This window comes from Schistocerca americana, chromosome X, assembly GCF_021461395.2.
Source record: "Schistocerca americana isolate TAMUIC-IGC-003095 chromosome X, iqSchAmer2.1, whole genome shotgun sequence".
NCBI classification, from domain to species: Eukaryota; Metazoa; Arthropoda; class Insecta; order Orthoptera; family Acrididae; genus Schistocerca; species Schistocerca americana.
In genome coordinates, this window is record NC_060130.1 from 621666601 (window position 1) to 621683794 (window position 17194).

A 17194-nucleotide genomic window follows, 5' to 3' on the forward strand; every position below is an offset into this window, starting at 1 on the left:
GTGGCATTTTAATGCTCTGCGATGCTTGAGCCACACCAGCTGGGGCGCCGACCGATCTACCCTCTTACGGCTCTACCAGGCATTAATCCAGTCCCGTCTGGATTATGGGAGCCTGGCTTATGGTTCAGCATCCCCATCGGCGTTGCGGGTGCTGGACACAATCCTTCACAGCGGGATACGACTTGTCACTGGTGCTTTCTGGGCCAGCCCTGTTAACAGCATACTTGTGGAGGCAGGTGTCCCTCCATTGCAGGTACGGCGCCAACGTTTACTGGCCGCTTATGCTGCACATGTTTGTAGCTTGCCCGGGCATCCTAATTATCGTCTCCTGTTCCCTCAGTCAGTCGTCCATCTTCCAAAACGTCAGTCCCGGTCGGGTTGTACTATTGTGGTCCGCGTCAGAGAGCTTCTCTCTAGGCTTGGGGTTTTCCCTCTTCCACCTCCTTTCCGGGCCCCCCTGCGTACACCCCCGTGGTGTGTGCCCTGCCCTTGCCTTCGGCTCGAATTGGCCTTTGGCTCGAATTGGCACAGGATCCGAAGGACTCAGTCCCACCAGAGGCCTTCCGCCATTGCTTTCTTTCCATCCTTGCCATGTATAAGGGCTCTGGCATTGTTTACACTGATGGTTCGATGGTTGCTGGTCCTGTCGGTTATGCTCTCACTCTAGGGGACCATTACGAACAACACCCATTGCTGGCTGGCTGCAACGTTTTCACTGCTGAGCTGGTCGCCATCTTTCGTGCCCTAGAAGTATATCCGCTCCTGCTCAGGTGAGTCCTTCATTGTCTGTAGCAACTCCCTGAGCGGTTTACGAGCTATCGACCAGTGTTTACCTCACTCTCGTCTGGTGATGGCTGTCCAGGAGTCCCTCCATACTCTTGCCCATTGCAGCCGCTCTGTGGTCTTTGTGTGGACCCCTGGTCATGTCGGCATCCCGGGCAATGAACATGTTGACTGCCTGGCCAAACAGACCACCGGTGAACCAACTCTGGACATTGGCCTCCCGGAGACTGATTTGCAAGCAGTCTTACGCCACGATGTTTTCTCACTTTGGGACGCTGAATGGCGTGATCTCACCACACCTAATAAACTCCGTGCTGTCAAGGAGACGACGGCTGTGTGGCGGTCATCCATGCGAGCCATTCACAGGGACTCAGTTGTCCTTTGTCGGCTCCGCATTGGGCGCACCCGGCCGACGCATAGATATTTAGTGAACCATGAGGACCCACCTCTCTGTCGCTGCGGGGCGGCTTTGATGGTGGTGCACATTTTGTTGGCCTGTCCGCTTTTAGCTGCGCGCGGGCACACATTTGCGCTGCTTGATAAGCTCCCTGCCCTTTTAACAGATGACACTGCCATGGCAGGCTTAGTTTTGCTTTTATTTGGGCAGGAGGTTTTTATCGCTTACTCTGAGTGTTTCTCATTTTTTTGTTATTAGTCTGGCCTTTGGCCTACGATTTTAGACTGGGTTATTTTTTAATGTGTTTCTAGGTGGTTGGCTTTTCCTTTTTTGTGTCTTTGGTCGGCCAACCACTGTCACACTCTGTGTGATTTCAATTCCTTTTTTCTGGTCTCAATCTTCGTCTTTCTTGTTCTATGTCGTCTGTTGTCATGTCTACTGTTCGTTTTTTTTCTGTGTGGGTGTTTTTAAGTTTTGGAAAAAGGGACCGATGGCTGTAGCAGTCTGGTCCCTTTAATACCACAAACCAAACCAAACCATAAAGGTAATGAGGTGTTCATCACCCTTCTGGAATGCTGAGTAGGCTTAGTTTATTTTCGCATAAAGCACTTATTTTTTATGTTGCACACTTTCAAAGCACAGTTCTAAAACGAAAAACCCACACTGGTGTTTAAGCACAGATAGAGAAATCTGAACAATTATATAAGGAAAAGTTCATGACATATTTCGAAACCCCACTACAGACACAGCAGATCAGATATCTAACTGGTTCTCCTAGAACTGGAAGCACTGTCCTGCAGATGAGAAAGATGGTTGAAATTTTTCGGTGAATTTTCGATGTCCTACAACTGCTGGGCTGGAGATTCTCTAAAACCACAATGACAGGTCAGAAACAGCATTCCACCTCTCTGAACCAGAGGAGGTTTGTCTGTCTGGACTTGGCTCTGAACACTCGAACAAAGAAGACATCTCGTGACTCTCTTTCATCACAGAACTATCTGTAGATGCCTTGCTCTGCTCCTGTCTTGTTCGAAAAACTTGCTGTGTGTATGCACTGTGTTCAGGTGATGAGACGCTGGTGCTGAACAGGGAGGAGTTTAATAACTGTATTTCCTGTAAGCATTCAACATAGCCTCCTACCTGATGTGATTCTGAATCAAGTAAACGCAGTAGGTTACATGTGGGAAACCAAGTCCCTTATATAACTGGTGCTCACAAGCTGGAAACAGTAACACAAACACAGAGCACATTCAGTCAGCACTCGCAGACCAATAACCGGGATGATGAAAAAGGAACAGACAGTATCAGTAATGTGATAAATGACACTCATTATCTAACTGGAATTCTGGACACATTGGAAAAATGGGACAAAAAGGGAAAAAAACGCTACAAGTAATAGGGGAGAACAAATTAACTGTTTTAAATCAGTTGAGGACGAAGATGAAGTACAGGCTTACATCTTCGACAATAGCGGCAATCTGAAGGCTAACGTTTCGGTGGAGCAAGTAGTCGGTTTTGCAAGGTTTTGAGGAGGAGGAGGATATATTGTTGTTGTTAGACGAAGAGAATAGCAAAATAATGAGGTCTGTAAAAGCAGACGGCAGTATTATAGACAGCAATGTTGTGTAGGGATACATTTGTTCAGAGGTAGAGAGTATTTAGCTGATATGCAGCAAACGAAAGTCAAGGATGTCGTGTTTTGATTTAAAATTGGTGAACAGGTTGGAAAAGGCAGCTGCAGATGTAGAGGTTAATGACCCCGTGAATCTAGCATAAATGTACTTACAAATGGACAGAATTGCTTTAGTTAAAGACATATTGAAAAAGATTTATTAGAAGACTTTCATGAAGAACCTGTTCAAACCAGAATAACTCACCCTATTATAAAAACCAGCATCTCAGGAGTAACAGTGCAGCGAAGCAAGTGTTTTATCCCAAGCATTCCTTGACTTTATTCCCAATAAAAATGAGTTAACTGTCATGAGAGTAAGTGGTTTAAGAATAATAGGTGCTACTGCAAACGTTTCTAAGCCAGTAAAGCATGAAGCTTTGATAGCACTTGGTATAGTAAGATAATAATAGATCATTTCTGTTCAATCTTGTTCAGTTTAAGTGTGGAAATGGTGACTATACCTTTTAACTAAATAGCAAGGAAAGATTGACTTTGATCAGAGCCACTTAAGGGGGATGTAATGGATTTTGGTAAAAAACATCGCTTTTTCAAAAATATTATTTTATTGGTGTACAAAGTTTAATCTATGTTGTGTGTGAATTTTATCCTGGTAGCAGCTTTAGAAATGCCTTTAAATTGTTAATCTGATTAACTCTGCACCTGTGACCACTCCCACCTTTTCCGAAATTTGTGAAACTGCTTGCTTAAGTGGAATTTTTGTCAGTGTGAAGGCTATTTTCTTTCGATAGCTCTGAATGACATTTATATCTTTGGCTGACATCTATATCATTGCTTGAAAACTTTCTTGCATGTGGTTTATGTACGTTTTGACAATAATAACTGATATTAGTAGGTGGAAGGTTGAATTCGTAAACCTTTAAGTGGAAGTTAAGATTTATGCATAATGGAAAAACTGTGTTTAGGAAACGGAGGTTTCATGGAAATCGATTTACCCACAAAAAAAGAGTGAGCAGCTCGAAATGAAGAACATAAACTCTCAGCTTCAGCACTGAAACTTGGGGCCAATGGATTCAGTTTTATTGATTTTGAGCTTGTCTGTCAGGATATATAGTTTTCATGTTCATGTGTTAGCTGTAAGTGTACAGAATGTGTGAGTGTTGTTGAAGAAAGAAAAGTGGGAATAGCTTGTGATTTTAAATTAATTTGTAATTCGTGTGGCTATGAATTTTCGAAAAAAACTGACACTGGTAGCTATGCAAGTAATTTTAGGTTAGCTTACGCTCTGAGATGCGTTGGACAGGGCAGGGAAGGAGATAATTTATTGTGTGGTTTTCTGAACATGCCTCCACCTTGTGCAAGGTTTGAAAAAATAAATAAAGAAATGTCTGATGCTGTATGCGATACTGCCAAAGTTTCTGTGAAGAAAGCAGAGGAGGAATTGGTGGAAGTAAACCAAAGAGAAATAGATCCTATGGTAGATGAATCGCCTACAAAGAAAACTTGGAATGTGTTGGCCGCATCCAAATGAGGCTTAGTGAAGCACTTGAGAATGGGAAACCACTAGGAGGAAAAGGCAGGCTTAATCTGAAAGAAATTGATTCTCTCCAGTTATTTTATGGGAGAGCTATTAGTAAAAACACACAAAATTTGGAAGCAAAGATGTGTGCTGTGTCGGCAATTTTTTTTCCACAAAGTATCCACTGACCAAATTCCAATGCACACTCTGTGTCTGAAAGACGATTGGTGTAAGTTCAGCAACAGAAATGAGACATATTCACATAGACACTCATTACCAGAACGTGTTATGAATGCAATTAAGTCTACATTCAGGTTTTTTGCAAACCCCGATTTATTGAGGAAGTGTCTTCATGGAAAGGCACAAAATGCAAATGAAAGCCTTAATAATTTAGTTTGAATTAGATGCTCAAAAATGGAGATTCTGTGGACTTGAAGTACTCAAAATAGGTGTCTATGATACAGTTTTATGTTACAATAATGGAAATAATGGCAGAATTGAAGTGGTGATGAGAGTTGGTATAGATCCTGGAGTGTTTACGAAAAAAATGGGGCATTTTACATCATTGACTAGAGCAGGGTCAGGAAGGCAGAGTCAAAGAGGAGAGAAGAGAAACCTGGACGATGAAGAGCATCAGTATGGAAGATTTTAAAATTGAGGTAAACGTATTACATGTGGAAGTGTGAGAAGAAAATCTTTGACCCTCATTTTCTCTGTGTACATTTTTTTACGTTATTAGAGGCCTTTTCTCAAAAAGTATATGTTCTAATGCTATGAAATTTTCAGGAACTGTTCCCGAAGTGTTGCTATCTCCCTGGAACTAAAAAAAATACGAGATCCTATAATTATATTCTTATTTTTGGATGATTGTATGTAGGAAAAAAGTTAATTTTGGCTGTTCAAAATCAAAAACTCTGTTAATGAATCAATTTGTAGCATAAATTAATAACTGTAGTTCAGTGGTCTGTAGTTCTCAGGACACTATAATAAAATTTTCAGAATAAATGCACGATTATAAATTGAGTTTTGGCTTATTGTAAAGAAAACTATAAAAATTTAAAATTCAGACTTCTGTCAAAATATTAACCCTGCATATTTTATGATATTTTCCCATTAAAACACAGCTCTTTTGCTTTACACATGCAAAATTTTACATTTGTTCATTAATAAATATGGCTTTTATGATTCTGCATTACATCCCCCCCCCCCTTAAGGTTAACTTTACCAGATTCCCAACTGATTACCGAGGCTTTCATTGGAAATTATGTGGGAATATATGATGAAGCATGGGAAGTGCTTATTAGAGTAATGAGGAATAAGAGATACTTGCAGGAATGTACTGAGTTCAGTTGCAGTATGCAAGATTCTAATATGGAAGATAACTATATCCTAGAAGAGAGAGAGAGAGGCAAAGTTATAGCCAACAACTCAAATTTCTAATAGACAGAGGTCAGAATTAACGGAAGCATTAACCACTCATCACAATGTATTCTCTTATATGCCTGGTGAAGTTAAAAGATATGATTGCTCCTCAAATGCAAAGCCTGGTCAAGTATTTTTTAAGAAACATTATCAGAAGCATGTTGCGAGAAAGGAGACTGTTAAGAGGATAACAGGTAAGCCTCATGCAAACACATACCGCTTGCAATACCCAAAAAGTGTGAGAGAACTAGGGCTATGAAACATTGTGGATCTGAAGCCTTTCAAAATTGACAGTAATTAGATTCTGTACGGAGTCTGCCACCCTTCAGCAGATACACAGTTTGGCGTACTCTGCACGCCCAGCTGGGCGAAACTTTATTTCCCTTTCAAGTTTCATTCTCTTTATCTGTTCTATATATAGTAAGCAAGCAAGCAATATATGCCTTCATGTTGTAAATATGCTATTAGTTTGTAATATCTTCCTAGTAAGTAAGAATGATACCTGAATGATGACTTATAAGAGAATATGAAAGATAGTTTGCAATAGTAAATTCTAAATGTTAAAATAGCAGTGGATAACTTATGAGCACAAATGATAGAAAAATAAAGGCTAAAGTTAATAATTCATAAATAAAACCCACCAGTAGGATTAGTAACAACAAAATACAGATACTTTGCTTTAAAAGAAGTAATTGAACTTCAAAATTTCTGTAATCTGAAAGAATTAACTCTGCATAAGTTATTAATTTTCATGTTGGAGGTAGGGTCCTCTATAGAATAGGTAAGAGAGAGTAATAATATGGTGCAAAAGAGGCAAGCCGGAGCATGTCTTTATTAATATAAGAGACATGTGAGAGTGGTGTGCAGATTACACCGAAAATATGTGTAAATAATGAGGTCAGTAGGCTAACGAAAATAAAAGGGAGAAAGATGCGTCAAAAGTGAAATGTATGGATAAATGAAACTAGGGAGAAATGAAGTCATTAGGCTGACGTATGGAAAATTGGTCTGTAGTTTCTTCATGTCTCGTAAAAAGGGCTGAAAAACGTGCAATCTTGAATAAGGTAGATATCAATTAACAGATAAATGTAGACACATACTGACAACAATACAGATATGTGTTAAAAAGTGCAGACTGTAGAGTGCTGGTAGGTTATAATAATAGCTTTTTAGTTATGTGTGTAAGAAAGCAAAGTAACTGCTGTCGAACAAATGACTTCTTTAGCATACTAACCCATAGGATAATTATTGAGCCATATGAAGATAGAGCTTACAAAGGCTACTCGATTTTCTAAGTAAAGCAACATGTATGGTAATGAAGTACATTGTAAAATAGATCAAAATATGGCTATTTTTAAAAACCTATGTTGACCTTCAGAGCATAATAGCTATGGCTTATAAAAAAAATTGCAAAATTCGTGATTCAAACTTAATAATGAAGTATCTAGTAAAAGTGAGCTATAGTAACGTGATGATTTTTATGAAGCGGTGTATTGCCAATAATCATTTCGAAAAAGCTATTAGTAGTTTTCCAAATAATAAAATTTAAAAAAGAAAAATTATTTCTCATAACTTGTGTACCTAAATTATAGAAGGAAAAGAGGTTCGCCTTGAGCTTCAGGCTTATAAAGTATGTGTCTGTGTTCAGACACGTGCAGAGGAAATGACTATTTTCATTCATAAGGAAGGTATGGATTTGGCGTGGAATACTGTGATGGCGAAGGGAAGAGTATGTAAAGTAATAAGAATGGTAGAGATATTTCTATTTCCAGAGCCACAGTAGCCAACGGGGTGTATTTCCGATACTTCACCCATTGTTGAATGTCGTTCAACTGAGATCGTGATTGTAACATCTAGTTGTAAGTACTGGGATAAAATATATATGTGACCGATTTCTTAGGGTGATGATTCTACATGTGTGTGCTTGGCGTGTAGTGCAGGTGACCTGTGCGGGGATGGCTCATGTTTCCCATAAACAGTAGGATCTATCTGAATGGAGAGACCTGTTGGATCGTAGGAATGTAGATGTCTTAACTGGGTTGTCCTCTAGACGGTAGCATGGCAAACTAATACTTAATATGTGTTGGGTAGCTTTCGTGATCGCATGGAAATTTGAGACGATTGAATAGGGACATGTGTTTGCGCTGGGTCGTTATTCCCTCCCTTGTATATTGTTCGGTTGACTGCTTCTGCACATTTTGCGCCTTTGAGGGAACATCGATTGTGGTGTGTGCGTCTAGCAGGTGAAAGACTAAATTATAGGGTTGATTTGGAATCTGTTACGTCACTGACATTGGTATTCGCGAATGGAAAAATCAGTTTTCCTCTATTTGTTTCGTGTTCTCACGTAAATGTCTTTGCAGGCGTGACAAGTTTTTAGTTAATCAGTGGTCTAAGGCGCGCTCCACCTCACTAAAGTTTGGGGTTTGTAGAGAAATAATTTCCAGTCTGTAACTTCGGAATTATGCTGTGCGAGCGATTGGTAGGATACAGATATCGAGAAGTACCGCGAAAATGGTATAATATTATGGTAAACAATGCGAAAATACATGTGTTCTTGTAATCCCAGAGTCTGGAGATGGGTGTAGAAAAGCAAGCAGTTCTGGACCAGAAACAGTAACGCGTTTGTTCGGAGGGGCATCGAGCTCGAATTTGAAGAACAGTTCTGGGAGTGACTTCTGTCTGCTGAGGGTGCTCTGGTCACCTGTCGGGAGTGGATGACCGCCGACCTCGCAGGGAAATACGTAGTGCTGCGAGGAGTTTGTATGGCGCTGTCTGTCTTCGCGGTAAATGTACAAATGATGTAAAAGGGCTGATTTTGTATGGTGCAGGATACAAATTCTATGTTTACTAGATTAACACGGTGATATATTGATGGGTCAGAGATCTGTTTCACATTCTAATATTCAAGCTCCTGTCCTCAGTGGGAGTGCAGTGTAGTTGAGTAGGAGTATTTCTGTATTTGATGATTTGTATGGTACTTTGCAAGGTTTAATTGTGGGTGCAGTATAGCTATCTGTATAAAATAGTTTTTGTGGCTGAAAGTCTCATCTGCAGAAAGAAAAAAGAGGTGGGTGGTGCTTCCACACCAGTAGCACTGGCAGTTTGACAGGTAAGGTTAGTGATGGATGGGCTGTACTGTTAGGAATGTATCCTATGCTATTCTGGGAGGTAATGCAACATCTCTCTCTCTCCGCACTGGACCCTATGCATCATCACACAAGCAACGATACCTAGGTGAATACATATTTCGACAGGAATTTTTCAGGTGTCAAGTATGAAAGAGATGCCGGCACCTCATCCTTGCTGGACTAGAACGGTCGCATTGTAGTTTCGTGGGCCTTGCCGATGCACCCCAACTCTGGTGTTGGCGTCGGGTGTCGCGTGGCGGGATGTGTTTTTTACTAGCGATCTTTGGTTTAAACTATATTCCATCTACATCTACATATATACTCCGCTATCCATCAAGGGGTGTGTGCAGGAGAGCACTATTCACGCCAAAGTCATATTTCCCCCCCTCCCCCCTCTGTTCAACTCGCGGATTGCATGACGGAAAAACGACTGTCTGAACGCCTCAGTACAAGCTCTAATTTCTCTTATCTTTGAATGGTAATCATTGCGGGATATGAAAGTTGTTGGTAATAATATATGCTCTACATTCTCGGCAAAGATAGGATTTAGGAATTTAGTGAGCCGCCCCTTCCATTTAGTGCGTCATCTATTGAAAGTGTGTCCCACTGTCAATGCGATTTGTAACACTCTCGTGATGGCTAAATGTGCCAGTCACGAATCTTGCAGTTCTTCTTTGGACCTTCTCAATCACTTGAATCAGACCCAACTGGAAAGGGCCCCATACAGATGAACAATACTCTAAGACCAATGGGATGCTGTGATTTAAAAAAAACACTACCCCATACATGTGAAGAATATCGATTTAATTAATTTGCATAAACTTTCTTATATCAACATGGTTTTAGCGGTACAATAGTTAAGGGGAGACTGTGTGTGAGTGGGTGACAGGGAGCAGAACAGCAGGTTAAGTGCAGAACACTAATTTAATCTGAGTAATTTTTATGTAAAATGCAGCACAATAGTTTAAGGCTTGGATGACAGAGACGAATGCGTGAGAAATGGCGTTCAAAAGCATGTGAAATTAGAAAAGTGTACCAGAAAATGATGGGAGGGTATAACCGATTACTTAATTTAGCATCAAAGGCGGTACAGTAGTTTAAGGAAATGGGGTGACATTGGAAATCACTTAACAGAACAATAGGATAAGTGCTGACAGAGGCCCAAGCATTAGTTTAAGACACTCAGAGTATAGTACCGAACATTAGGTTATGCAACATGTTTGCTCCATGTAATTACTACTTACAAGACCTACATGGTTCCAAACAGCAGAGAATGATGAGCAAGAGAAATCCAACCCCCACGAACGGATTTTTTTATAAATAAACAATATACTCATGAAATCCCTGTTATGAGACCCTTCCTCTCCACCACCAGACCGCCATCTTGGATTACGTCATGGAATGTACGACAGTGCTCTCTGCTGGTGGTGCTGTGTACTAAGTCAGTTGGACTCCCTGACTTCGTGGTTAACACACTGGATGGAGGCACTGCCTCTAACTGTTTAAATAAATAGTACATGCAAAATAAAGACTTATGTCCAGCACACATCTAGTCCTCTTCCCACCATTTCCGAGGAAGAGGTGGCAGTCGGATGACAGGTTAGTGGAGGTAGCCCAAGTGACCTATCTTCCCGCCATTTTCTTAGGTTACTAGAGGTTGCATTGTCCTGATGTAATTTGAACATCCCGCCAGGGGGCGTGGCATGGGGGCATGGCACTTTCCCACCAGAGAGGTTAATTGATTGATCAATTTAATTAAGTAGTTAATCAAATTGATAAGAGTTAGAGGGGCCTATTTCAATATCTCAGACCTGAAAGTGTAACCTGTAGCAGTGAGGGGGGAGGGGGCGATGGGGACAGTTGGTTAAGTGCGTGTCAATCAAAAGAAAATGGGGTGATATGAAAAAGCACTTAACGGAACAATAGATTAAGTACCTGTCAATCAAAGGAGAACAATAGGTATGACCTTGAGTGCATACCTGCCCCTGATGTAGGTGACCTGCACTAACAAAATGCGCTGATGTCCTTGTTGCTCTACTACTATCTCTGAACTGTTAATAGTGCTGCTTCCAGTAGGGATAATATTATTATTATTATTTCTTTCTTTTCTCAGACGTTATGTCTGGCCAAAAATGGAAAGTGACGCGAACCTTGATCAAGCGTCACTTCCTTTTAACTGTACGGTATATGTTGTATTGCATTTAGGAACTTTCGGGTGATTGAACATGTATCAATAATTACGGATTTCTGTAGTTGTATATATAAGTTTGGATGTTGCTGTATTGCATTGATGTACTGGTGGATATTGTGTGGTATGACTCCTGTAGTTGATAGTATAATTGGTATAATGTCAACTTTATCCTGATGCCACATGTCCTTGACTTCCTCAACCCATTTGATGTATTTTTCAATTTTTTCTCCTGTTTTCTTTTGTATATTTGTTGTATTGGGTATGGATATTTCGATTAGTTGTGTTAATTTCTTCTTTTTATTGGTGAGTATGATGTCAGGTTTGTTATGTGGTGTTGTGACTTAATGAGTCTCCTTGGTATATTCCACGCTTAATCTGTATTGGCTGTGATGTGATATTATTTGAATTTGTTTGGATATTAAGTGTGGTTTTCCAATTTTTCATCACTATGTTTAGGAACTGTATCAATTTAGGATCTACTTTGTATATTTCCAATATTTGTAGTAACCATAAGTGGGGTACACTATCAAAAGCTTTTTGGTAATGAATGTATGCGTAATGTAGCGACCTTTGTTTAGTTTTAGCTTGATATGTCACCTCTGCATCTATTATCAGTTGCTCTTTACATCCTCGTGCTTCTTTGCAGCAGCCTTTTTGGTCTTCATTTATAATTTTGTTCTGTGTTGTATGTATCATTAATTTCTGTGTAATGACTGAAGTTAATATTTTGTATATTGTTGGTAGGCATGTTATGGGGCGATATTTAGCTGGGTTTGCTGTGTCTGCTTGATCTTTAGGTTTCAGATAAGTTATTCCGTGAGTAAGTGTATCAGGGAATGTGTATGGGTCTGCAATGTAACTGTTAAATAATTTAGTTAAATGTGAATGTGTTGAGGTGAACTTCTTTAGCCAGAAATTTGCTATTTTATCTTTTCCAGGGGCTTTCCAATTGTGAGTAGAATTAATTGCTTGGGTGACTTCATGTTGCAAAATTATCACTTCAGGCATCCACGGTATCATCTTGTATGTGTCTGTTTCTGCTTGTATCCACCATGCATGCCTGTTATGTTGTACCGGGTTTGACCATATGTTGCTCCAGAAGTGTTCCATGTCTGTTATGCTTGGTGGATTGTCTGTTTTAATGTGTGTGTTATCTATTGTCTGGTAAAATTTCTTTTGGTTTGTGTTGAATGTTTGGTTTTGTTTCCTTCTATTTTCACTTTTTTTGTATCTTCTAAGTCGTTTGGCCAATGCTTGTAATTTCTGCTTCTTTTATTATTATTATTATTATTATTAGGGATACTATTATATTTTGGTGAGTGAACTTTAAAAAGTACATCAATCCGTTACAACTCAAAACTATTATTTATAGTCATAGTTCCTGATCACACTGAATAAATAGGAAGTATGAACATTTTATTTCAGTGAGTACAAAGAGTAATGTGTACTTGCGGACTGCAATTTATGGTCAGTATGTTCTCCATCACTTTCTGGACGAACACAAAAATCGTTTTAAGATGGCAAAGATAGATGTAAAGCACACACAGACAATTTAAGTGTCTAATTGTGCCACAGAATTCAGTGCCTCTTTCTTTGAGGGCAGTTGCTAATGATATTGATGAAAACCAACTATCTGCAAACACTTTGAAATGCTGTTCCTCTGGCAATTTTTACATCAACGCCAAAACAATATACCAGACAAACGTAACACTCTATCACTGCAAGCGTTTTCGCCAGCATAAATTTCTAAATCATACATCATGCCCAAAGAACCAGTTCCCACAAACAATTTCTAACCCTATTTGTGAGGCTTCCTTCTTATATATCGTTTCAAACTGCTTTTGCCTTTGAATCATATTACCTGTTTATCAACAGCTTGGTACTCTTCTAAGAGGACTGTCTGCAATGATGACAGAAATGCAGAGAAAATCAAACGAATCTTAAAGATTTTGTCTCGGTTATCATTCCCTTTAGGCAATTCTTGATTATGGGCCACATGAAAATATCACTGTAGCTGGAAGAACCAATATCTGCTCATCATATCAGTAAATGAATGGAAGGCATTTTCATTATGCCCACTTCTTTAAAAAAAAAACAACAAACTGTTCTAATTCATGTTTACTTGTCTGCAAACTGAATCTTTCTGTACACCATAGATGTTGGACTACTCAGCAATGAGCTCAAATACATCATCATTAAGAAGTGCTTTATAATATTGCAAGGGTGTCATTTCCTCTGCTGGTGGTGGTGGAAGTGATCTTTCTCTTTCTGTGTCTTGCACTACAAAATTAGTTTCGCTAATTTTATAATCAGTATGCTTACATCTGTTTCACTTGTTGCTGTTCCTACTGATCATGTATAGATGGTGCCCCTTCATTTGTGTTATGGTTGCTTACATCTGATTTTGGCTGAGAAACTACAACTTCATCACTTCATAATAAATCAGCATGAATTTGAAGGAAATGGACATATGTGTTGCACTTACACTGATCAGCCAGAACGTCATGATCACATACCTAACAACCGGTATGTCCACCTTTGGATGACAGTGGTGATGCATCATGGCATGGAAGCAATGAGGCCTTGGCACGTCACAGCGAGGAGTTGGCACCACATCCGCACACATGTCACCTAGTTCCATCAAATTCTGGGAAGTGGGTCAATGAGCTCTGACACCACATTCAATCACATCCCAGACATGTTCGTTTGGGCTCAGATCTGGCGAGTTGGGGGACCAGCACATCAATAGAAACTCGCCACTACATTCCTCAAACTACTCTGTCACACTGCTGGTTTTGTAACATGACGCATTATCTTGCTGAAAAGTGTCACTGCCATCAGAAAACATGATTGTCGTGAAGGGGTGTACATGGCTGCAACCAGTGTACAGTACTTCTTGACCATAATGGTGCCTTGTACAAGCTTCACTGAACAGATGTATGCCCACATAAATGTTCCCCAGAGCACATTGGACCTGCCACCAGCTTGCTCTACCACACAACATAGGTGTCAAGGAGCTGTTGCCCTGAAAGACGACGGATGTCCTCCCTCTCATCAGCATGATCAAGAAGGTATAAGAATTCATCAGACCTTGCAACTCTCTACCACTGCACCAACGTCCTGTGCCAATGTTCATGTGCTCATTTCAGACATAGTTGCCGATGTCGTGGTGTTAACATTGGCACGTGCATGGGTCGTAGGCTGCCGAGGCCCTTTGTTAGGAGTGCTCAGTGCACATTGTCTTCAGACACACTTCTACTCTGATGTTAGTTCAGCCACAGTTCGTCACCTGTCCTGATTTACCAGTCTGCCCAACCTACGATGTCTGACATCTATAATGAGTGGAGGCCGCCAAACCCCACAATGTCTGGACTTAGTTTCACCTTGATTTTTCCACGTATTGAAGACACTCATCACAGTACTCCTCAAACACCTGACAAGTCATGAACTTTCCGAAATGCTCGTGCTGAGCCTCCAGGCCTTCACAATCTGCACTTAGTCAAACTCAAATAAATTGTGCACCTTCTCCACTCTACACATAGACAGCAAGCTCACTGATACTACGTGCACCCTGCGTGTGTCTGACTAACAGTCATTCCTCGCTAGCTGACGCTGCTATTGCCTGGACGGGTTTATATTGATAGTAAGTTGGTGGTCGTAATGTTCTGGCTGCTCAGTGTATACTTACATACTTTCTCACTATTATTACTTCTGTTAGTGAACCTTACCTTTGGGATTTCATATTTGGTCTCTTGCTTCTCTGTAATCACCGAAATTTAATCCCCCAGTCCTTTTCCACCTTATAAATGAAATTCATGACAGCTGCTTTGGAAAGAGCTTGAGAACTTTCATCAATTTCGACAGTTTCATCTTTGTCCCCAGTATCTGATATATCACCATCAGGGATATCTATATGTGCATTGTACACATTATCAAGTAAATTTATTACAAATTCAAGTTCAATGTCGGTAATGAGGCCAAACGTAATGAGAAAATGTTTAAAAATAGCCTAGATTATGATTTTACACCTGAAAAGCAAAATTTCGAGCACCTGTATCTGTAGATTTGTGAAGTGAGGCACTAAGTTAAGGAATTTCCACTCTACTTCACTGTTGGTTTGAAGCAAAATAAGATTTTTCGTAGTTGATCGTATAAGGAAATTATTATGTAAGAAATGTTTTTAATGTAATTGAGCAGGAAGAATTTCGCAACATATGAAAATTATTTCACTATAAAGGAAAGTGTAAAACTGACGTATTTGACGCTGTTTTTATCATCAGTTCATCACAATGAGGATTGCAGCAAATCGCCACACCCAACCATTTTTTCCCACACCCCTGCTCATGAGTTCCTTGCCATCTGTTGTCAAGAACAGTTACTACTAGCATGAGGCTTGACATAAACAGTGGCAAGGAGTGGTGAAAATCGATATTATGTGAGTATGTGAAATATGTATATGGGAAGAGTATATTTCCTATAAGCAACTCTGGTGAAGACAGGGTTAATGTAACAGTTCTTCTTGCATCAGATGTAATCGTAACATGAGCACATCACAAACTTAAAAAATCTAACCATACTCAAGCATTATAAGGTTTATTTTTTACATTATTATTAAGATTATACACACATCAAAAAAAGTTTTGCATCACCTCGGTTCCGAGGGTTCCGGAACCTGTACAGAAAACTGGAATAGAGATCAACATAAACATCATTTCTGCCCTTTTTATTGCTCATGAAAACCACACATTGCATATTATACCACCATACAGCGAGACCTTCAGAGATGGTGGTCCACATTGCTGCACACACCTGTACTTTAATACCCAGTAGCACGTCCTCTTGCATTGATGCATGCCTGTATTCGTCATGGCATACTATCCACAAGTTCATCAAGGCACTGTTGGTCCAGATTGTCCCACCCCTAAACGACGATTCGGCGTAGATCCTTCAGAGTGGTTGGTGGGACATGTCGTCCATAAACAGCCCTTTTCAATCCATCCCAGGCAAGTTCGATGCGGTTCATGTCTGAAGAACATGCTGGCCACTCTAGTCGAGGAAGTCATTCACAAGATGTCCATGAAGACGAATGCCTCGCCAATATACTGCCGATATGGTTGAACTATTGGTCAGAGGATGTCATTCATGTATCGTACAGCCATTACGGCGCCTTCCATGACCACCAGCGGTATATGTCGGCCCCACATAATGCCACCCCAAAACACCAGAGAACCCCCACCTTGCTGCACTGGCTGGACAGTGTGTCTAAGGCGTTCAGCCTGTTCGGGTTGCCTCCAAACACGTCCCCGACGATTTTCTCGTTGAAGGCATATGTGACACTCATCAGTGAAGAGAACGTGATGCCAATCCTGAACTGTCCATTTGGCATGTTGTTGGGCCCATCTGCACTGCGCTGCGTGGTGTCGTGGTTGCAAAGATGGACTTTGCCATGGACGTCGGGAGTGAAGTTGCGCATCATGCAGCCTATTGCGCACAGTTTGAGTCGCAACACGACGTCTTGTGGCTGCACGAAAAGCATTATTCAACGTGGTGGGTTCCTCCGAGACATAATCCGTAGGTAGCAGTCATCCACTGCAGTAGCTGCCCTTGAGCGGCCTGAGCGAGGCCTGTCATCGACAATTTCTGTCTCTCTGTACCGCCTCTATGTCCGAACAACATCGCTTTGGTTCACTCCGAGACGCCTGGACACTTCCCTTGTTGAGAGCTCTTCCTGGCACGTGGTCGAACCGCGGTATTGACCGTCTAGGCATGGGTGAACTACAGACAACACGAGCTGTGTACCTCCTTCCTGGTGAAATAACTGGAACTGATCAACTGTCGAACCCCCTCCGCCTAATAGGCGCTGCTCATGCATGGGTGTTCACATCTTTGGGCAGGTTTAGTGACATCTCTGAACAGTCAAAGGGACTGTGTCTATGGTACAATATCCACAGTCAAAGTCTATGTTCAGGAGTTCTGGGAACCGGGGTGATGCAAACTTTTTTTGATGTGTGTATTTCACTATATAACCAGCATATGAATTTTGAGGAAGACCTTTTACCAATGTCGATGCAGTTTATGCATCAACATTTTTCGTTGCCACAGGATTTCATGTACTTCACGG